This window comes from Phalacrocorax aristotelis, unplaced genomic scaffold (assembly GCF_949628215.1).
Source record: "Phalacrocorax aristotelis unplaced genomic scaffold, bGulAri2.1 scaffold_62, whole genome shotgun sequence".
Classification (NCBI taxonomy): Eukaryota; Metazoa; Chordata; class Aves; order Suliformes; family Phalacrocoracidae; genus Phalacrocorax; species Phalacrocorax aristotelis.
Window position 1 is genome coordinate 94,381 of NW_027441245.1, and position 22,401 is coordinate 116,781.

A 22,401-nucleotide genomic window follows, 5' to 3' on the forward strand; every position below is an offset into this window, starting at 1 on the left:
AGACCTGCATTGTTCGGAAGCGAACGATGCCCGACCGGGGCTCCTCTGCGGGGCACGGAGCCCCCCGGCCCCGCCCGGAGACACACACCCGCCCCCCGCTGCCCGAACTCACCCACCAGCGCTCTCCGGCCCCCGGACACGGCCGCGCTGCTCTCTCAGGCGGCTGCCGCAGGCGAGGCTCGGGCACCGCCAGGCCTCCAGGCGTCCCGAGGGGCTGCCGGCCACCGCAGGGGATGGCTGCCGGCGGCCGGACCGCCGCGGCGCTCCCCGCCCAGCTCCGAGCAGGCTCCGCCGGCCGCGGGCTTCCCACGCCGGGCCGCAGAGGGGCCCCGGCACCGCACAGGGACGCCTCGCGACCCCGGCCGCCACACGCACCGGCCCTTCGGCCTCCACACGCACCGCTCCCGCCCCCGCTCCGACGCGCCGCGCACGCGCCACCGGAAGCCCGAGCCCTGCGGGGCGGCCCTTAAAGGGCGGCCGGAAGGAACGGCCCCCACCGGCCCCGCCCCCGCGCCCAGCCGGTGAGCGCCAGCGCCCCCTGCTGGCCGGGCCGCGCTCAGCTCGCGAGGGCGCCGAGGGCCGGGCGGGGCGGGACGCCCCGGCTCGGGGCCAGCGCCTTCTCGGGGCGAGCGGGAAACCCCTGCGGGCCCCGGTCACGGCCGGGCACAGCCGCGCGCCCTCCGAGAGCTGCTGAACGGGGCTGCCGCTCGTGACACATACCGAGCCGTCTGCGACGGGAGCGGGCAGAGGAGGAAGGGGCCGGCGGCCGCGGGGCCTGGCCGCAGGCGGGGGGGAGGGGCTGGGGCCCGGGGGGCCGCCCCCCTACTCACAGTTCCCTCACAGTTCCCTCACAGTTCCCTCACAGTTCCCTCACAGTTCCCTCACAGTTCCCTCACAGTTCATCCCATGGACGGAACCGGGACCTACTGTGAGGCACTGGGAAAGAAGTGGGAGGAAGCCGGGACAGACCAATATAGCCCAGTATGGACTAGACCAATATAGCCCAGTATGGACTAGACCAATATAGCCCAGTATGGACTAGACCAATATAGCCCAGTATGGACTAGACCAATATAGCCCAGTATGGACTAGACCAATATAGCCCAGTATGGACTAGACCAATATAGCCCAGTATGGACTAGACCAATATAGCCCAGTATGGACTAGACCAATATAGCCCAGTATGGACTGGAGGGAACTGCGAGGGAACCGCGAGAGAACCCCACAGAACAAACCATGGGGCACGAGAAGGCAGAGAATTAAGAATTAGGGACAGGGAGCCAGAAAAAAAAAAAGAAAAAAACCAAAGGGAGACAGAGAGCAAAAGGAATCACAATGCGTACGGAGAGAAGAGAGAAACAATTCTAGCATAGGGTCACGGGGGAGCCAGGGACAGCAAGATGGAGAAAGGACAGAAGCTACAGGCTACAGGGCAGAGAGGGAAGAATTAATGAATAGACACAGAGAGATGGGCAGAAAGACATGGAGAAAGGCTAAAGATCACACGGCCTACAGGGAAGAGAGAAGAGAGGGAGGAATTTTAAAAACAGGGGCAAGAAGCCAGAGAGAGGGAGAGAGAAGCAACAATAAAATGGGGACAAGCCACAGGGCAGCGAGGAGGGAATCAATGAATAAGAACACGAGACCAAAGAGAACACAATGTAGAATGGAAAAAAGGAACAGCGGCCTACAGGGAAGGAGGAATTAAAGATCAGGGACTGGGAGGCAGACAGAGACACATGAAGAAACAAGTGAAAAAAAAAAAAAAACAAACCAACAGCAATGGGCTACAAAGACAGAGAGGGAGGAAATGAGGAAATAAAACATCGCAGCAAGGAGCTGGACAGAGAGAGATGAGGACAAACAAATAGCACGGGTCCACGTGACAGAGAACGTGGAATTAGAACACAGAGAGAGGGAGCCGGACAGAGAGAGAGGCCGAGAGAAACATCTAGACAGGCTACAGCGGGCAGAGGCAGGAATTAAAACCTAGGGACAGGGAGCTGGACAGAGAGAGATGGAGGTCACAGGGAACAGCGGTGGCTGCAGGAAGAACAGGAATTCATGAATAGGGAAAGGGAGCTGGACAGAGAAGAACTCAGAAAGGCAAGAACAGTAGCAGGGTACAGAGCAGAGACGACGAATTAAAAAGCACGGGGGGAGCGTTGAGGCAGACAGAGAGAGATTAAGAAAAAAGTCACGGGCTACGTGGCAAAGCAGGAGGAATTCAGAAACGAGGATGGGAACCAAGGGAGAGTGTGCTGGTGAAGGATAACGGGCATTAAAAGTGAGGGACGGGGAGCTGGGAAAAGCGAGGCAGAGAAAAACAGAATCACAGAGAGAATCACACAAAGCCAAAAAAGAAGAAACTGAACAACAGGAACAGGTGTAACCAAAGCGATGAAATCAACCAACCAGAGACGGTGTTCCATTACGGGAACATGGAGCGTACCAATCAGCGCACCTGTCGATCTGCATTTTAGTGCCTAGGCGATCGTTAATGTCAGCAGAACAACAGACAACATGCTTCTGTCAGAAAAGGATGAAAAAACGCGGTTTCGCTTAGCGGACTGAGAAAACTAGCCAAGACTGCCAAGAGTAAGAGCCGAGAAGCTAAAAGGTAATTCCGGCAGGGGGAGATCGCGACCACCGACTCACAGACCACCACCGACCCAAGTAACACCACCTACTCAGAAGAGAACAACGGAAGAGGACAACCGAGCCTGCGCAGTGATTGACATACGGAACGAGCAAGTTTGTACCCATCGCTAGACAAGACAATAATGACTATGTATGAGTATGTAAAATTTTCATCTACAAATTGTACAGGAAAGGTGCGTGAGGTACGCACGCCAGGAGGAGCGATCCCCCGTGCATCCGGCGCCGTGAATATAGAATGCCTGCTCTTTAATACTAAATTGGTGTTGAGGAGTCGTTTCCGATTTTAACGCGTTTTTCGGTAACAGTTTTGGCACCCCAGGTGGGAACCTGCTTTTGAATCTCGACGGATCCGTGGGATCGTGGGACCTGCAGCCGGCCCCGAGGAATTCTCCGGGAGAGCTTCCGATCCCCGGGCCAGAGAATTCTGAGCAAGATCCCCTGGATTGAGGTAAACAAGGCATTCTTTGAAGAAGAAACTTAGGTAGAATAATACGTGGGGTTAGTTTCCCACATAGGATAGGATAGCGGGTTTGAGTCCCACAGGCCTGCCCGTAAGGCGCGGCGAAAGTCACGCAGGGTCGGGGCCAAGAGGTGCCTCGGTTGGTAAGTCTCTGCTAGGCGAAAGCCTGTGGAGCGGGACCCGAGGGTAGGGGAGTCTTCAACAGGGGGTTGAAGTCTCCAGGGATATCTAGCAGGGGGCTACAGATCCCAGTGGCAGATTTCCAGTGAGACCTCTAACGGGGGTTGGAGTCCCTCTGACTAGTATTTGTGATAGTGCACTATCACAACTACTAGTCGACTGGGAGACGGGAGCATTACTGAGTAGGAAACCTATCCCACAGAGAACACCTTTGCGATGTATTTTGAAGCACTGGAAAGACGTCGGGGGCGGTGACCCACTAACTCGGAAACCATTAATTGAATATTGCAATCATTGGTGGCCAACGTATCAATTGGAAGGTGGGCACAAATGGCCAGAACATGAGACATTGCAATATCGTACCATCTTGCAATTAATGTTGTTTTGTAAAAAGGGAAGGCAAACGGGAAGAAGTGGCATATGTTGATTTGTTCTTTACACCGTGGAATCATCCCGAGCAGCAGAAACAGCGTGAGGTATGTCCACAAGATTCTACGGCAATGTTTCTGAAAAGAGGAAAACGTGGTGAGAACTTGAAAGAGTGTTGCTCTACTTGTGATACTGGATACTTCGCTTGATGAAACTGACAAGAAAATAGTATGGAATACAGCCAGAAGGCAGGTGCAGGGAGCACATGCTAACGGGAATTTACAGAGAACAATGAATAAGAATTTTCCATCTACAAATCCCGAGTGGGACCCTAATCAGCCAGGACCCAGGGGAATGTTGACTAGATGTCAGAGAGAGATTTTATTTGGAGTAAGACAAGCAATGCCAAAAGCAATAAATTGGTCAAAATTTATGAAGTGAGACAAGAATTAAGTGAGTCCCCTTCAGCCTTTATGGAAAGACTGAAGGTGACCACCAGAAAATATACTCATTTGAACCCAGAAAAACCAGAAAAAGCAATTCAGCTGGTCTCTATATTCATAAGACAATCAGCCCCAGATGGGGGCGGGGGGAGAGAAAACAACCTTCAGAAACTAGAACAACCTGAATCCAGAGATCTGGGTTAAATGCTTGAAGTAGCTTGGCATGAAGGAGACCAGGGGAATCAACCCTAGCTGAACACCTGGTTACACTGAAGCTACGGAATGAAGAAATAGAATTTTTGGTAGATACGGGAGCCACTTATTTGGTATTGAATACACGTGAAGAGAAATTTGATCATAAATCAGTAGATGTTGCTAGCGCAACAGGGCAAAGAAAAATTAGCCCCTCTCAGAGCCATTAAAGTTTAAATTGGAGAAGCAATGGGCAACTCACCAGTTTCTGCATATGCCTGAATGTCCACTGCCTCTGTTATGACGAGATCTATTAGGTCAATTAGATGCTCAAGTAACTTTTAAAGATGGAGAGATTAAATCACTAATACCAGAATCAAAAGCCACAGAGGCGAGAGCGTTTATGTTACAGGATTCCTCCAGGGAGGAACGGGTTCCCGAGGAAGTGGAAAACGTAGTAATTCCTTTGGTTTGAGCGAGCGGAGCTCCGGAGCGATCTAAGTGGGCAGAGCCGGTAAAAGTAACCTTAAAGCTTGGAGCCAAGCCCGTAAGACAAAAACAATACCCTATTAAGCGAGAGGCTCGAAAAGGATTACAGAAGTTAATTATAAAATTTTTCAGAATATGAGCTTTTAGTGGAATGTGAATCAGAATATAGTACTCCTGTGTCGCCAGTAAAGAAATCTAGAGGCAAAGAGTATTAGCTAGTTCACCATTTAAGGGCTATAAATCAGGTGGTCCAAGATATACATCCGGTAGTAGCTAATCCATACACTTTACTGACCTCTTTTAAAGGAGGAGCATAAACGGTTTACTGTACTAGATTTGAAGGACGCCTTCTTTTGCATACCTCCAGGCATAAAAAGTCAAAGCCTATTTGCTTTGCAATGGGAAAGCCCCACCACAGAATGAAAGACACAGCTACCATGGACCGTACTTCCACAAGGATTTAAAAATAGTCCTACGATACTTGAGACTCAGCTGGCAAAAAAAAATTAGAGATATAGAAAAAACAGAACCCAGGGAGAGGCATCTTGTTACAGAATGCGGATGACATTCTGATAGCGGCACAAAGTAAAGAAAAATGTTTTGAAATTTTTAAATTTTCTCGGCCAAGGAAGATGCGGAGTTTCCAGAAACAAAACCCAAATAGGAAAAGAAGCAGCCATTTATTTAGGATTTGAAATATCTCAAAGACAAAGACAATTAGAAAGTGAAAAGAAAGAAACTATTTGTCAAATTCCCGAACCTAGCAGCCCGAAGGAACTGAGAGCTTTTCTGAAAACAATGAAATAGCATCAGCTCTGGATTCTGAACTGTAGACTGTATGTAAAACCATTATTTGAGGCATTGAAAGACTCAAAAGGATAAATATTTAACCTGGACGCCCGGATGCCAAACGGCATTCAAAGAACTGAAAAGAGCCTCGATGATGGCCCCTGCATTAGGCCTACCTGATTTCGCTAAACCTTTTCAGTTGTTTGTCCACGAAAGACAACATTTAGCCCTTGGAGTGCTGACACAGCGACTGGGAACCTGGAAGAGACCTGTGGGCTACTTCTCCAAACAACCTGACCACGCGAGTAAAAGATGGCCTGGGTGTTTACGGGCAGTAGCAACAACAGCGCTGCCGATCCGGGAAGCCCCAAAGTTAACAATGGGACAGAAGATGACAGTATATATCCCGCACATAGCGGTGACTGTTTTAGAACAAAAGGGGGGTCGTTGGCTATCCCTTAGCAGAATGTTGAAATATCAAGTTGTTCTGTTAGAACAAGACGATGTGGAATCGAAGACTACTGCTATACTGAATCCTGCTATGTTTTTAACAACAGAAAACCTTACGGACAATTTAGAACACGATCGCTTGCTAACTATTGAACAAGTCTATTCCAGCAGACCAGACCTGAGACACAAACCTCTGGGAAAATCCTGATCTGGAGTTGTTTACAGATGGAAGAAGCTCTGGGCGAGAAGAGAAGCGAATGGCCGGATATGCTGTCGTTATCGCCGCCGAGGGAATGGAGTCAGGGGTGCTGCCTGCAAACACCTCAGCACAGAAAGCAGCATTGGTAGCATTGAAGCGAGCTCTGCGAATGGCAGAAGGACAAAGGATAAATATCTAGACTGATTCCAAACGTGCATTTGGTGTGATCCACGATCATGGAGCTATTGGGAAGGAGAAAGGACTGCCATCAGCCCAAGAATCATCAATACAGCATAAAGAAGAAATTCTCCAACTTCCGGAAGACGTGCAGAAACCAAAAGAAGTGGCGGTAAAGCGTTGCAAAGCTCATCAATTTGGCCAGACGGCTGTAAACATAAGCAAACGACTGACCGATAAAGCTGCAAAGAGGACTGCAGAGCAAGGTATCCTTGCACTAGTACCAGTAAAACAGATCAGAATTCCAAAGTTGAAACCGAGATATAATAAATTGGATGAGCAATTAGCAGAACAATTGGAAGCATCACAAAACACAGAGAGATGGTAGGTAACACCAGAAAAACAAGTAATAACAACAACCACCCCACAAGTTATGACAGAACTTGCAAAAGAAAACCATGAGCAAACACATTAGGGTGTAGGCGCTACGGTTTTGAGTTTAAAAACATCTGTAGCGTGTGTAGGCACGACAAGAATAGTTAAACCCCATAGTAGCTAAGTGTCCAATCTGTCCTAGAAATAATCCCCTGAACCAAAGGAAACAACCTTTAGGCGTAACAAAACAAAAAATTCTCCCGGAAATTATTAGCAAATTAAGTTCTCTGAGTTACCCAGACAAAATAGATAGAGCAGTATTTGTCAGTGCTGATTGACAAATTTTCTAGATGGCCAGCAGCTTTCTCGTGCTGCACCGACAAAGCTAGAGTAGTAGTTAAGACGTTGCTGAAGGAAATAATACCAAGATTTAGAGTGCCAACGGGAATGTCCTCTGATAGAGCACCACATTTTTTTGCAGAGGTACTTCAACAAATTAATAAAATTTTGGGTAGAAAATGGGACCTGCATACACCCTGGAGACCACAATCAAGTGAAAAATTTCAGAACATGAAGCAAACACTAAACTGACATAGTGGAATATTATTGATCTAGGATGGAAGTATTGAGAAAATTATTATTTCAGAACTTCCAAACAGGGGAAATGTAACCAAAGTGATGAAATCAACCACAGACGGTGTTCCATTACGGGAACATGGAGCGTACCAATCAGCGCACCTGTCGATCTGCATTTTAGTCCGTAGGCGATCATTAATGCGAACAGAACAACAGACAACGTGCTTCTGTCAGAAAAGGATGACAAAACGCGGTTTCGCTTAGCGGACTGAGAAAACTAGCCAAGACTGCCAAGAGTAAGAGCCGAGAAGCTAAAAGGTAATTCCGGCAGGGGGAGATCGCGACCACCGACTCACAGACCACCACCGACCCAAGTAACAGAAGAGAACAACGGAAGAGGACAACCGAGCCTGCGCAGCGATTTACATACGGAACGAGCAAGTTTGTACCAATCAGCAGACAGGACAATAATGAATATGTATGAATACGTAAAACATTGATCTACAAATTGTACGGGAAAGGTGCGTGAGGTACGCACGCCAGGAGGAGCGATCCCCCGTGCATCCGGCGCCGCGAATAAAGAATGCCTGCTCTTTAATACTAAATTGGTGTTGAGGAGTCGTTTCCGATTTTAACGCGTTTTTCGGTAACACAGGGAGTCAGATCAAGAGAGCCAGAGAACAACAAAACACCGACAGGCTACAGGACAGAGCAGGAGGAATAAAAAAAAAAAAAAAACGGAGCCAGAGCCAGGCAGAGAGAGGCAGAGAAAGAAAAAGGAGCCACAGGCTACAGGACAGAGAGAGGGAGGACTGAAAAGACGGGGAGGCAGGGAGACACTCAGAGCGAGACGGAGAAAGAAGGTGCGGGGGGGGGGCGCAAAAAAAAAAAGTAAATTTTGCAGCAGGTAAGGAAAGAGAGGGGGCCGGGGGAGAGACAGGGAGGGCCCAGGACGCACAAGAGAGGCAACGGGGCCCCAGTGGCCCAGGACTCACCGCGACTCTCGCTCTCAGCGCTGCTGGCACAATTTAGCCGTTCAGATGCTTCTTTCCCCTCCTCTCCTCCCTGCCTCTTCTGCAGCTCCAGACTCTAGGCCGTCCTCCACCTGAAGAGAATACGTGGGTGTCTTACAGCTCTTACCAGATGAGGCTTCCTAGGCACGTAGCCTAGCTCGCCCGTGCTGGAGCTGGGGGCAGGCACACGGGGCAAGGGGGGCCAGGGGAGGCTGAGGGGGAGCTCTGGTGAGCTGGGGAGTCGGCCATCTTCTGCACCCAGAAGCTGCAGGGGGAAAAGGTCATCATCCTCCTCCTCCTTTCCCTCTTCCCTTCTATCAGCTCCCGGGTAACTCCTAGGGCTGCCCTCACCCGCTCACCTTTAGCATACCAGAAGCCTGCCTCGGCGGGTCATTTGAAGCTTCCCATCCCACCAGCCCCAGTAGTACAGGCACACAAGGAGATACCCCTGCACCCACCAAAGGGGCTCGCTCACCTCGCCGGCAGCCCTAGGCCTCACCCGACACAGGGAATCGTGTCCGACACACCACCACGCTGCAGCAAGAGCAGAGGAGGCCTTTCCTTACCAGGAAGCAGCAACGAGCACGGCGGCATCACCTCGCAGGCACCGCAGCATCGCAGGGCTGTTACCTGCGGAGAGAGCAATGGGGATCACAGGGACGCCACCGCGCGTGCGCGGCTCCCGGGCTCAGTACCCAATTCTGGTCGCTGGGCAGCAGCATTATCTGAATTACTCTTCTCGATTAATACCATCCAGAAACCGTAACTTGGCTGCATCCACAGAGCTTCTATTCCTCTGCACCTTTCCCCCTCGCAGCCCCAGCAGCGCCGTTCATTGCCTCTGCACCAAACAGCAAAGTGTCTCGAGGGAGGAGAAGCAGCACAGCAAACCTGGGGAACAAGGTTGGGTTCCCACCCCCGCAGAATAAGCCCCAGGAACTGCTTGTAGGCATGTGGCATCAGGGTTGTGATCGGGTTTTGGTTTGGTTTTCTTTTTTTTTCCCCCGCCTTCTTTACATAATGTAATAATTGGGGTTGCTTTTCCAAACTACTGAGTTCTGTGGGGATTTTTTGTGCTTTTGCCCTACAAAAAATGGTCATTTTCACTTTCGGTTTTGTGCATGAGAATGGTTGGCGGGTGCTTTTAGGTTGTTGTTCCTTCCCCCCACCCCCTTTTTTTTTTCCTTTCCAGCCGCACAAATCCAGCTGGAGTTGGCTTTCCCAGAAGCCCCAAGTTGTTTTCTTTCCACCAGAATTCTTCCTGTATTTTCACCCCTCATTGCAGGCCCAGAGTAAGGGGTTTGAGGTATTTTTGTGCCCAGGCAGCAGCTCCCAGGCTGCATAAGCAGCCCCACAGGGGGAAGTCCCCGTTTGAGGGAATCGGCCCCAAATTGGGATGGGAAAGTGAAGAGAAGGAGAAAAAACCCTGAATAACCTGAAAAAGAACACCTACTCCAGCCCACCAAGCACCGGTCACCTTGCCTGACTCACCTCCAGGGCCCAGATCACGCTCGGCTCATCGCTTAGCACCCTCAGATCACAAAAAAAAAAAGAGTAAAACCCATAATGGAGCCCTATAGCCATCAGTCACATCTTCCCTCCAGTACTACACAGACTCACCTTCTTACAGCGCTCCCCTGGGCCCTCCTCCGTTGCCCTGCACGACTCATCCATCTGCACCTGGAAAAACAGCGTTACTGAACAAGTCACCTGGAGGCACAGCAACAGCTTAACCATTCCACAGCTCCTGCGCCCACGTAGGAATACCATCTAGAGCCCAACTACAGCCTGCCGTTAAAGGAAATGCATTAAATCAAACGTTAAGCCCTCGCACATACAAGCCGGAACAGCAAAAACACGGCACGCTCGCGCACCCAGGGCGCAGCCCGACGGAGGTCCACGCGCACCTCGCCGGTTTGATGCGGAGCCACCCAGCATCCCTGCGAGCACAGCTGCAGGCGCAACAGCAGTTTCACCTACACCCATCTCGGCACGCAGCGCTTCTGAAGCTTTAAGCTGAAAGCCCTACCTTGACGCTTGGCCACACTAGAAGCGAGCCGTAGCTAGGACTCCACAGAAACACAGCAACACAAATTGCACACCCACAGCGGCGACAGCCTTGCAACTACTTAGACCAGGAACAACAGAGGAAAGTAAAACGGCTTCATCACCCGCACAGGAAAAGCGGCAGACGGAGGCAAAGGGTCAGCATTCATAGCCCTTACAGAACACAGGCGTTCTCTCTCCTTCCATTCCTAAACCCATCCCTTAGGTCTAAATATCGCAGCCCTGCTGTGGCAATAGCGAGAGCGGAGAACGAGAGCCCTGCCGCCGGCCATTTGTGCGGCAGGACACAAAAACAGAGGGACATGTTTTGCCACACACAACCCTGAATCTCCTGAAAAGTTATGTTTACCAAAAATAGGCATTTGGAACATATTGCCAAAAACAAAACATTCGGCAATAAAACTTTTATGTGTTTGACACCCGCACATTTTTTGGGAACTTGCTATTTGCTTCCTGGTTTTGCTGGTCTTCCCTCAGAAGTTCTACCTGCAGCCAAGTTATTCCCACCCGCCCGACCGGTTCAAGCATTCACCTTCCTGGTATTACCAGCACATTGAGACACAGGCGAGGAACTTAACTGCTCTTCTAAAACTATCCAAATGACAATTACAGCCCTGAAAGAGGAGTGGAAGAGAAGAACAGGAGAGATCAGGCAGCAAAAATGCTCTGCAGGCTGCTGCCAGCCAACACTGCACTCTTTTGTTAAAGCCACCCCGCCCCCCCAAATGCAAACAAAAAAACCCCCCATGACTTCATGAAGTGCGTGGGTTTTTTTTCTTTTCAGTAGTCCTTTTGGAGCTCATCCCTGTCTCAGCATCTTGTCTTGTCAGAGCATGAAGTGCAGATGATCTGTATCCCGATGACATTTGCATGGGATGAATACATTTTCAGAAATAGACCCGATCCGTGAGACTCCTGTCACCTTTGTGGTTTTAATAATCGTAACTCAATTTTATCGACTGACACACTTGTGAGAAAACTAATTAACTTGAAACGTAGCCTCTCCTCGGGGAAAAAATGTGTTAGACACCAAATGAAACCGATTCAGAGCTCCAAACCACGATGGAGCCGATAGAGCTGTTGTGACTTAGTTTGTATGTTTAATTAATTGGTTAATAACTCTTCTAAGCAGCGCAGAATGAAGAGCTGGACCCAAAGAGGGTGCGCTGCGCTGGATCCAAAAAGCACCCTTCCTCCAGAGACCCGCCTCAGGTGGCGAGTTCGCTCTGGTGCATGCCGGCCTCCCGAACTTCGGGGTCCGATGTGACCGGACCCCCACCTCCGGGGAGGGTCCTCGTACCCTGCCCAACCCTTGCTTTCCCCTGCAGCCCCCGATGCCCCCACGCCACCCCCACAAGCAGCCAAACCGGCTTCTGCTTTTGGCCCCCAAACCAGCTCACTTTGGGACCGGTTCTGAGCCAAAAAGCCCAGCTGCTGAGCCTGTTCTCAAGTCCCAAAAGCGCAGCACTTGACCTCTGCTCCTCAGCCCAAAACCACACCACTTAGTCCCCTCGCTCAGGCCTTCAAAAACGCACGACTCGATCTGTTTCAGGGCCCCGGCGTCAGCCACAGGAGCCTGCTCTCAAGGCCCAGGAACAGAAGAGCTGTGCTCTCCACGCTCAGGGACCAAACCAGCTGAACCTGGCTGCGTCCCGGCCCCCTCCGCAGTCCCCACGGGCAACGCTCAGGGCCGCGGAGAGCGCAGCCACCCCGCAGCCCTGCACCCCCACGGCCCACGCGGGCACTGTCGGGGAGGCCTTGGGAACTGAACTGCGCGGGCCCGGCCCCGCACCCCGGCGGGGCAGCCCAGCACCGGCCCGGCAGCGCTTTCTTCCTGCTCTCGCAGGCCTCGTTTCCCCGGCAGCGCCGGGCCCGCACCCCAACCCCACAGGGGGCCGGGCCCAGCCCGCCTCCAGCAAACCGCGGCGGCAGCAGCCGGGGTCCCTGCCTGCCTCGCGGGCAAGGGGGGACCCGCCCGGCACCGCAGGAGCCCCCGCCGGGGTCGCCGCCGCCGCCGCCAGACCCCGACGAGGAGCAGTCGAGAGCCGGGTGGGGCTGCCCCTACTCCCCGGGGACGGGCACGGGCTCGGCCCCAAAACCCAACCACCGACCCACGACAGCGCTCGGCCCGGGGCCGCTGCTGCCCGCACCCCGCCGCCCCCCCGGGGGCTCCGCGGACCGGGAGACCCCACAGCCCAAACCCGCCGACCCACAGCGCGCCCGGCCATGCGGCTCCTCACCTGCTCTGGCGCGGCTCCGGCTGCCCCACGGCCCGGCACGGAGCCGAACCCGGCCACCGGACCATCCGCCAACCCCCCCAACCCCCGGACGCTCCGGGACGGTTCTCGTCCCTTTTCGCTCTGACGCCTCGAGCCGAGCCGGCCCCGCTCCTCCGAGCTACCGGCGGTGCCCGCTCTGCTGCTCGGGGCCGGGCCCTGTTCTCGCCCGGACGCGAGAAGCCGCTCCGGGGTCTTCTCGGTGCGTCCAGCCCCGTGCCGTGCCGGAGCGGGGAGAGCCGGGTACGAGCGCGGAGCCCTGGGGCAGGGGTTGCCCCAGTGCCGCCGACGGTGTGTGGGGGGGTGTCGTCGTCCCCCGCCCCACGCGGGGGGCGCACACACGGTACACCCGCGGGCAGGGGCATCCCCGGGGAGCCGTGCGGCCGGGCTGCGCCGTAGGAGGGGAAGGTGATGTTGGTTTCCCATTTTCCCCGCAAACTGATCCTCCCCCCCGGCCCCCCTTTCCCGCGCGTTACAGCCCGCGAAAAAGCTTTTAACAACCCGATCGACAACACTCCCTTTATCCCTCTTCCAGCAGCAGCAGCAGCAGCAGCGAGAGATTAAGGCAACTGCAGCAGAGGGGAGGAAGGCAAGGAGAGCCTTTTCAAGCAAGGGCAGGACAAAATGCACGGCGTGGACAGGCACAGGAGAGGCTGCATTATCTGGAAAGCACAACGCCTGCCCAAGGGCAGAAAATAAGGAACGAATTGTTTCCAAGGAGCTGCAGCAGACGAATCACCTTTTTCTTTATTGCACTCCTGCCCTTTGTTATCCAAAGCGATAGGCTTCACCACCGGGCAGAAAATAGCTGCCTAGATTTACACGGACAACCAGAAACAATCAAGCCACCCAGCAAGAAGTTCGCAGCAGAGGTATAACCCATCAGCAGCTAAAACATTTGTTACGCAGGCACAACTAGGCACTAAACAAAGGCTTTCCAACTCTGGAGGTCTAGAACAGGTAGACATTAGCACAGAAGCACAAGGGGCTCCGTCACACTGCACAAATCTCCCCGTGCCTACACACGCACACGTTCAGAAGTTAGTTATCAGAAAACGCCCGACTCAGCCATTTGCCACAGTCACGAGACTCACGACATGACACACGAGGTGGGCTCAGAGTTTTAAGGCAAGAAATACCTCCCCCACCCCCCACCAGAGATCTTTCAGGCTCCAGACCTGCCATCTCCCCGCACCAAACGTAACCGGCCAAAGGCTTTCAGGTGACCCAAAACACAGTACACAAAAAATAACCGGGGAGAGCCCTACATTGTGGAAAAGCGAACGATGCCCGACCGGGGCTTCTCTGCGGGGCCCGGCCCCCGCCCCGCCCCCGGCCCGACCCGCACGGAGATACCCCCCGGCCCGCGCCAGGCCTCACCTCACACGGAGACCCACCCGCTGCCCGAACTCACCCACCAGCGCTCTCCGGCCCCCGGACACGGCCGCGCTGCTCTCTCAGGCGGCTGCCGCAGGCGAGGCTCGGGCACCGCCAGGCCTCCAGGCGTCCCGAGGGGCTGCCGGCCACCGCAGGGGATGGCTGCCGGCGGCCGGACCGCCGCGGCGCTCCCCGCCCAGCTCCGAGCAGGCTCCGCCGGCCGCGGGCTTCCCACGCCGGGCCGCAGAGGGGCCCCGGCACCGCACAGGGACGCCTCGCGACCCGGCCGCCACACGCACCGGCCCTTCGGCCTCCACACGCACCGCTCCCGCCCCCGCTCCGACGGGCACGCGCCACCGGAAGCCCGAGCCCCGCGGGGCGGCCCTTAAAGGGCGGCCGGAAGGAACGGCCCCCACCGGCCCCGCCCCCGCGCCCAGCCGGTGAGCGCCAGCGCCCCCTGCTGGCCGGGCCGCGCTCAGCTCGCGAGGGCGCCGAGGGCCGGGCGGGGCGGGGCGGGACGCCCCGGCTCGGGGCCAGCGCCTTCTCGGGGCGAGCGGGAAACCCCTGCGGGCCCCGGTCACGGCCGGGCAGAGCCGCGCGCCCTCCGAGAGCTGCTGAACGGGGCTGCCGCTCGTGACACATACCGAGCCGTCTGCGACGGGAGCGGGCAGAGGAGGAAGGGGCCGGCGGCCGCGGGGCCTGGCCGCAGGCGGGGGGGGGGGGCTGGGGCCCGGGGGGCCGCCCTGCTGGGTCACTGCCCTGCGCCGCACCGCGCTGGGGGCTGGGGCCCGACCGGCGCCGGGCGACCGGGGGCAGCCACTAGCAGGGGGCCTGAGCTTAGCCACGGCCTGCAAAACACCCCGAAGCGTGAGATGCTGCAAGGCCAAGGTGGTCCTTGGCAATGGGGGCGCCTGGGCTCGGCCTCCGCCTTACCTGTCCTGGGTCTGCGTGGCGTTCCAGGGGAATGGTGTTTTCCTTGTGCGGAAGGTGGGCTGGCCGTTCGGCCGTGCCCCGGCCGTTACCGATCCTGCCAAAGGCGCTCGCACGCTCTGGCCCATTACTGCTGCGGTACCGCGCCGTAGCAGAAAGGTGTTGTGTTTTCTCACAAAAAGCCTCCTATGGTCAGTTGAAGAAATAACCTCCTTCCGTGGCACTGACTCTTCGTACAGTCCATAGCCGGCTTTCGGCTTTTGTCTTTACAGCATTCAGTTTGCTTTCTGCCTAGCTTTCTACCTGCTGTGAAACATTTGGATGGTTTTTTCTTGTTGGTTTTTTTTCCCCCTACTTGCTCCACAACTCCCACACCAACCACCCAGCGCGGCTCGCCTTTCAGCCCCCAGACCGAGGAGCCTTGCCCTGGGACGGCCCTTACATGTCAGCAGAGTTGTTCCAGCTCTCACCCTGTCCCTACCCAGCTGAGGACGTCTGTGTCCGTGGGAGACACCCAGACACTCCCCCTGCAGCGTGGCAGCCCCCTGCCCCGTCAGTGAAAACTGCGGCAATATCGGCTAAGTTTAAAAGCGTCGGCAGGAGGTGCAGAATACGTAAATAAAGCGGCGGTTGGCTGCCGGGTATGGGTGCGATATAAATACCTTTTGTTTACAGGCCTTCGTGCCTATTCAGCGTTGAACGGCACCGCAGCCCACCCACCCCGGGGCTCACGGGGCTCGGAGAAGGGTCTCTCCAAGGGCACAACCTAAGGCAGCGCAGGAAGCCCAGCTGCCACGCTCCCAGTCGCTACGGGACGCTTGCTTACAGCTACACCGACGAGGGTACGGATGAGGCTGGAACTAGCAGAAATGCTGACTCTTCTGGCCTTTTATTTGTGGAAGGTACAGCGCGCGAGCCTCGGCGGCTCACAGGAGAAGCGCGCAGTGCTGCCTAACTCTCATTCTCAGCTCACGTACTACTGCCAAAGCTCCTGCCCTGTGCTGTGCCAGATGCCGGCTGGCGTGAGCACCTGGGCTCCTGAGGGACCCCCTTGTCCTGAGAGCCAGAGGTACTCACTTCCCTTTGCATGAGGCCTGTAGGAGATATACCCTGCAATTTAAAAAATCCGTATCAAATGTGGCAGACTCAAAAGAGGGCATTTTTAAAAAGGCAGGTTTGTTTTCTTTGTTAACTTTACGATCTACAGCCTAGCAAAGAGCTCCCTTTCAGTGTCAGTCGCTTGGCTTTCTCCCCTACTGACGAGGTCCCAGCCTCCCGGTGAGATCTCGCTGGAGATATTCTGAGTTTCCCTCGAGTACGTGGCTGCCCTGGCCCGAGGCCAGCGAAGAAGCTGACTTTGCCCGTGCCTGAATCAGCAACACGTCCAGCAGGCGACTTGCAGAGCCCAGGGAACCCTCGTAAAGAGGTTTGGGGGTGGGGCGCGCCACATCTGCGGCATCGGCCGTGGGAAAGGACCGGCGCAGTAAAACAGGTGGGTGAAACCGCGGTCCGCGCCAATACGTGCTGCTGCCTGGGGCATCACTTTGCTGCGGGTCAAGTCAGATGCTCTCTGTAAGAGTCAGTCAGGGTAAAGGCAGCAGCAGATTTCTTTTCTGCTCATTTTAACAAAGGCTGGACGGAGCCCATAGAGGAAGGCACTACGCGTCTTGCTGGGTTGGTTTCCCTGCCTTCTCGTAAGCTGTCGCGGAAACTTGCACGAGCAAAGCCTGTGCAAGCTGATGACAGCCACACACGGTTGAAGAGGGAGCAGACGGTGAGAGCAGAGGTGTGCGCTCAGGCTGTGCGCTGGAAGCTAATGCTAATGCTGCAAAATAAAGAGTGGATTTTCTTTTTTGGGTTTAGGTGAGCGCTAAACATGACATGTGCGTATGTGCGTGTGTCTCTCGCAGGTTTTTGTCATACACCCCACCCTCCCACCCCAAAAAAACAACCCACACATGCCACGCGTTAAACAGTGGTTTTCCGTTGTACTTAGAAGTGCTTACATAGGTGTGTTGGTTTTTTTCTTTTTTATTTTTTAATGCAGAAACAGCAATACGATAGATTTAATACAGCTAGCAGTTAGATGGGTGTAGCTTTAGAGCGTCGGCTGTTTACAAAGCAACCGCACACCTTCTTTAACTCACAGTTTAAACAAGTAAACTTGCAGTGCATCACACGTGCTTTGTACAGTCACGTTCCACACGGCAGGCCAGATGCTTCACCCTGCCTTGTCCTTGTTGCCCCGACTCCAACGGGACCGCCGAGGCCATCCTGGGGACAGCGCCGCTTTCTAGCAGCTGGGTTGCTTGCCTGGACGCCCCACAGACAAAGAGTCATTTCCCCACTGAACCTCTTCTCAAATAATTTCCTAGCCCTGCAGGCCCCACGTCCTTTGGTTCATATTTCCTTTTTTCCGGGCTTGATGCACAGGACCGACGATTTCCAGAAATAGAAACAGAGGCTGATTCAGTCCAGGCTCAACATTCTCTGACCTAAACCAAACTGTCTTCGAAGAGATAGCTGTACCGTAGGCACCACCTCGGGAACAGAAGTTGCCCTGTCATAAAAAAAAAAAAAAAGAAGGAAAACAAGGCATTTCAGGCTGAGGAGGCTGAGCGGTGTGCTGGGGGCGGTGGGGGTTGGAAAGAAACAGTTCAGACGATTAGAGCGAGCTTAGCGTTGCAAAGCGTGCCATTATTTTTAATTTGGCAGTCAGAAGACAATAGATTCTGACACTGATTTCCTGTGTGCTGCGGGAGTTCTCTCCTCAGCATTCCTGTGCACCATTTTACTTTTGTGTCCCGTCCGCTTCGCTTTTGCGCTGTAGCTCTCCGGTTCTAGCTACGCTTCCCACCACCCCCATTACTCTTTGACAAGCCCAGCTCTCACTGTGCTTCCCTTCCCTTCCCTTCCCTTCCCGTATGCGCGTGCAGGGAAAAGCCCGCGCGTCTGCCACTACAGGACACGCTCTGGGAGGCAGGAGAGATGACGACGCTCCCTGACAGAGGACACAGCTGAGGGGCGGTCCGCCGGGGCTGGGGAGATGGCAGCACCTTCCCTCAGCTGCCCCATCCGAGCACGGGTGCAGGTGAGCACTGAGGAGAGACAAGCAGGCAGGAGCCGCAGAGTGAGAGAGAAAATAAAATTCACGGGTGGGTGCTACTTGCGTCTCATTTTTAGCGCAAGGGATGAATTCTCAGCACATTCTTGGAGCTGCCCCTTTGGGACTCACGGAGAAGAGGGAGGTTGGCCACGCGGTGCAGCCCAGCTCTGCTTCCCCTAAATGGTTTTACTGTTCAGGTGTTGCCCTAATCTGGCCGGTACCCCTGCAAAGAGTTTGGGATTTCTGCTGCCTCTCCGGGCCAGCCGCAGACCCTGACTTCATCGCAGCGAATGACCCTGCGCTCGTCAGAGCGGTTGCCGAGTCACATCCCGCTGCCTTCCCTGCAGAACCGGTGACCCTTTTTCAGCCCTTGCCCCCTCTTCTCTCCGCTCGTTGCCCATCCCTTTATCAGTGCCGGCACCGATCCTGCCTCCAGCTCGCCCTGTCTCCACCTGCGAGCGCCCAACAGGAGCTAAATGTCTCCTCAAGGACGCACGGAAGAGACGCGCAGGTAACCCAGCACAGACCCCCTGCAAACATCTTCTTTCCATTTTCTTTCCTCTCCTGACACGAAGAGATGACTTAGGAAAAAGCGTACTGCTCGCATTTCACCTGCACTGCTTCTACTTTCACTTTCGCTCTCCTTGGCAGTAATTAATAGCGGTGGTTGGGGAGGGCTGGGGCATTCCCCCAAAGCGGCTGCAGTTACATCCGGGCGGTTGTGGCACTCCATTAGCTCTGTAGTTTTTAAATCTAAATCTTCTGGAATTGTTAGTTCTGCTCAGGAATCACCCGTACCTGCAAATTTTCTTAATAGCTACGCTTGACCCCAGCCACTGTTTAACAGCTCACCTTTATTTCTCTTCATTTAAGAACCTAAAGCTTCGTTTACTGCTTGGGTTGGAAGCAGGAGCTGTCGCTGCCTCTGAACTTTCTAACAGCCCTGTTACAATTTCAGTACTACCCGCTCCCAATTTAGCTTTCCGGGTCGATTTTCATTCTAGATTCGAAAATTTCCTTATTTTGTTTCTGATCAGGAGTCATTAATGCCTGCAGTTGATTTAGTAACGGCTGTATTTAGATTGAGCTATTAATGACTCGCAACTCTATTTATGGCATAAAAAAGGACTGCCTTTATTTTTTTTAACTACAGATTAGGAATAATGACTGCCTGGTTTGTTCAGTAATAGGTGTGATTAAATTTAGTCACGACTCCTCCCTAAATAATATGTATTTATTTGCACTCTAACAATTTAACCTTCCCTTTACCGGCCAGGGGCACCGACAAGTGCCCGTGCGTACCTCCGCTCCCCCTGCGCCGGCTCCCCAGGGAACAGCCTCTTACCCTGACCAGAGTCTGCAGCGGCCCGTTGTCATCCCAGCTCCTCGCCCTCGAGAAAGCGGCCGCCTGAAGCGGCGGCAGCTCCGCTGCTGCCCAGAGGGGACGGAAATGGCGCGGGGTAAAGCTCTCCGGGCCGCCTGCGTCCCGCGCGGAGGCGGTGACCTCAGCAGCCTGTACGCTGTTGGGGCCGAGCCAACAACCTGAGGAGGAGTCGCAGGGCGTAGCTGTTTCTGCAACAACCACGCTTTCCCGCCTGGCTGGACAAGAAAGCGGGGCCTGCGGGGGCCTGGAGAGGCAGCATCGCTGCAGGTTGTGCCACGGCTGTTGAGAGGCCAAGGCAACACCTGAAACAGTGAACGGCACAACTAGTGAAAACCCCCAAGGTTCCGGGTTCAGTAAAGACAGGAATTGCAGCAGCACAATAAAATGATCTCACGAGGGGAAAAAAAACAGCAAAGCAAAAACCAAACCCCAAACAGAACACCATACCACTAACCCGTCTCACCGCCCCCTCAGCGCCCAAAACAGCATCCTGGGAGAAAAAAAGCAAAGCAGGCCACAAGGGACCTTTCTAGTACAGATGCCGCCAAAGAGTGCCAAGCTCTGGAATCCTTACCTCAGGCAACGCCTCCGCTTCTCTAAACGCCAGAGCACGCCTGCCCGGGGGGCTGAGACAGCCCCAAAGCTGCGACCGCCCGAGGGAACACGGGAGCACCGACGCCAGAGAAGCCCAGGGCCAGAGCCGGGGCTCTTCCACCCCCGGGCCCCGCCCCCGCCCTTCCCACAGCGCCCCGCGAAAGGGGCGGGCCGAGCCCCCCGGGGGGTGAAGGCCCCGGGAGCCGTACGAGAGCCGCCTGGAGTTCCCGGCACGGGAGGGAGGGGGGAGAGAAAACACCCAAACCGAGCCCCCCGGGCGGAGCAAACACAGGCTCGGGCTGTTGCCGGGGGGCGGGGCCTGTCGCTAAGGGGAGAGAGCCGGCACCGCCCCCCGGGCCGTTGCCGGGGGGTGGGGCCTGTCGCTAAGGGGAGAGAGCCGGCACCGCCCCCCGGGCCGTTGCCGGGGGGTGGGGCCTGTCACTAAGGGGGTGTGTCCAAAGGGACGCTGGCAATGCCCCTGGAGCCATCACCAAGGGCAGGGCCTGTTGCTATGGAGGGTGGGGCCAGGCAGCACCAGCAACACCCCCAGGCTGTCACCAGGGGGTGGGACCTGTTGCTAACTGGGGATGCTGGGGAGCACACGAGCACGGCCCCACCCCACCAGGCCCTCGCCAGGGGGCGGGGCCTGTCGCAAAGGTGGGTGGGGCCAGAGGGGTCAGATATCAGCCCGCGCGTATAGACCAGTGCGTCCCAGTAATGACCAACATGCCACACAGTATGGATCCCAGTACATCCCAGCTCCCTCCCAGCGACGCCCAGTACATCCCAGTTCCCTCCCAGTACATCCCAGATCCCTCCCAGTCCGTCCCAGTTCCTTCCCAGTCCGTCCCAGTACATCCCAGTTCCCTCACAGTACATCCCAGTTCCCTCCCAGTTCACACACAGTTCACTCCCAGTTCCATTCCAGTACATCCCAGTACATGCCAGTTGCCTCCCAGTTTCCTCTAAGTACATCCCAGTACTTCAAAGTTCCCTCCCAGTACATCCCAGTTCCCTCACAGTACATCCCAGTACTTCACAGTTCACTCCCACTACATCCCAGTACGTCCCAGTTCCCCCTTGGTACATAACACTTCCCTACCAATACATCCCAGTTCCCTCCCATTACATCCCGATTCCCTCCCAGTACATCCCAGTTCCCTGCCAGTATGTCCCAGTACATCCCAGTTCCCTCACAGTACATCCCAGTTCCCTCCCAGTACATCCCAGTACATTCCAGTTCCCTCCCAGTACATACCAGTTCCCTCCCAGTACATCCCAGTACATCCTGGTACATCCCAGTTCCCAACCAGTACATCCTACTACATACCAGTTCCCTCCCAGTTCCATCCCAGTTCCATCCCAGTACATCCCAGTACTTCACAGTTCCCTCCCAGTACATCCCAGTTCCCTCTAAGTACATCCCAGTACTTCACAGTTCCCTCCCAGCACATCCCAGTACGTCCCAGTTCCCCTCAGTACATAACACTTCCCTCCCAGTACATAACAGTACATCCCAGTGTCCTCACACTACGTCCCAGTTCCCTCACAGTACATAACACTTCCCTACCAGTACATCCCAGTTCCCTCCCAGTTCCTTCCCAGTACATAACAGTTACCTCCCAGTACATCCCAGTAGATCCTGGTACATCCCAAATCCCTGCCAGTTCCACCCGGTACAACCCAGTACAAGCCTGTACATCCTAGTTCCTCCACGGTACATCCCAGGGCATCCCCGCACATTGTAGTGCCTCCCAGTACATCCCAGATCCCTCCCAGTACATACCAGTTCCCTCCCAGTACATCCCAGTTCCCTCCCGGTACATCCCAGTTCCCACCCAGTACATCCTACTACATACCAGTTCCCTCCCAGTTCACTCCCAGTACATCCCAGTACTTCACAGTTCCATCCCAGTACATCCCAGTACGTCCCAGTTCCCCTCAGTACATAACACTTCCCTCCCAGTACATAACAGTACATCCCAGTGTCCTCACAGTACGTCCCAGTTCCCTCCCAGTACATCCCAGTTCCCTACCAGTACATCCCAGTTCCCTCCCTGTTCCTTCCCAGTACATAACAGTTACCTCCCAGTACATCCCAGTAGATCCTGGTACATCCCAAATCCCTGCCAGTTCCACCCGGTACAACCCAGTACAAGCCTGTACATCCTAGTTCCTCCACAGTACATCCCAGGGCATCCCCGCACATTGTAGTGCCTCCCAGTACATCCCAGTTCCCTCCCAGTACTGGGAGGGACCTGGGATGTACTGGGAGGGAACTGGGACGTACTGGG

General features: G+C 54.9%; 1 long non-coding RNA gene across 8 annotated transcripts in view; it reads right to left on the reverse strand.

Moving 5' to 3' along the window:
- Nucleotides 1-22,401, reverse strand: part of LOC142051170 (uncharacterized) — a 391,438-nt gene that overhangs the window by 94,380 nt on the left and 274,657 nt on the right. For all 8 annotated transcript variants that reach the window (XR_012658334.1, XR_012658331.1, XR_012658333.1 and 5 more), the window contains one exon: nucleotides 8,356-8,465. This is a non-coding gene — a long non-coding RNA (uncharacterized LOC142051170). The remainder of the gene's footprint in view (nucleotides 1-8,355; nucleotides 8,466-22,401) is intronic.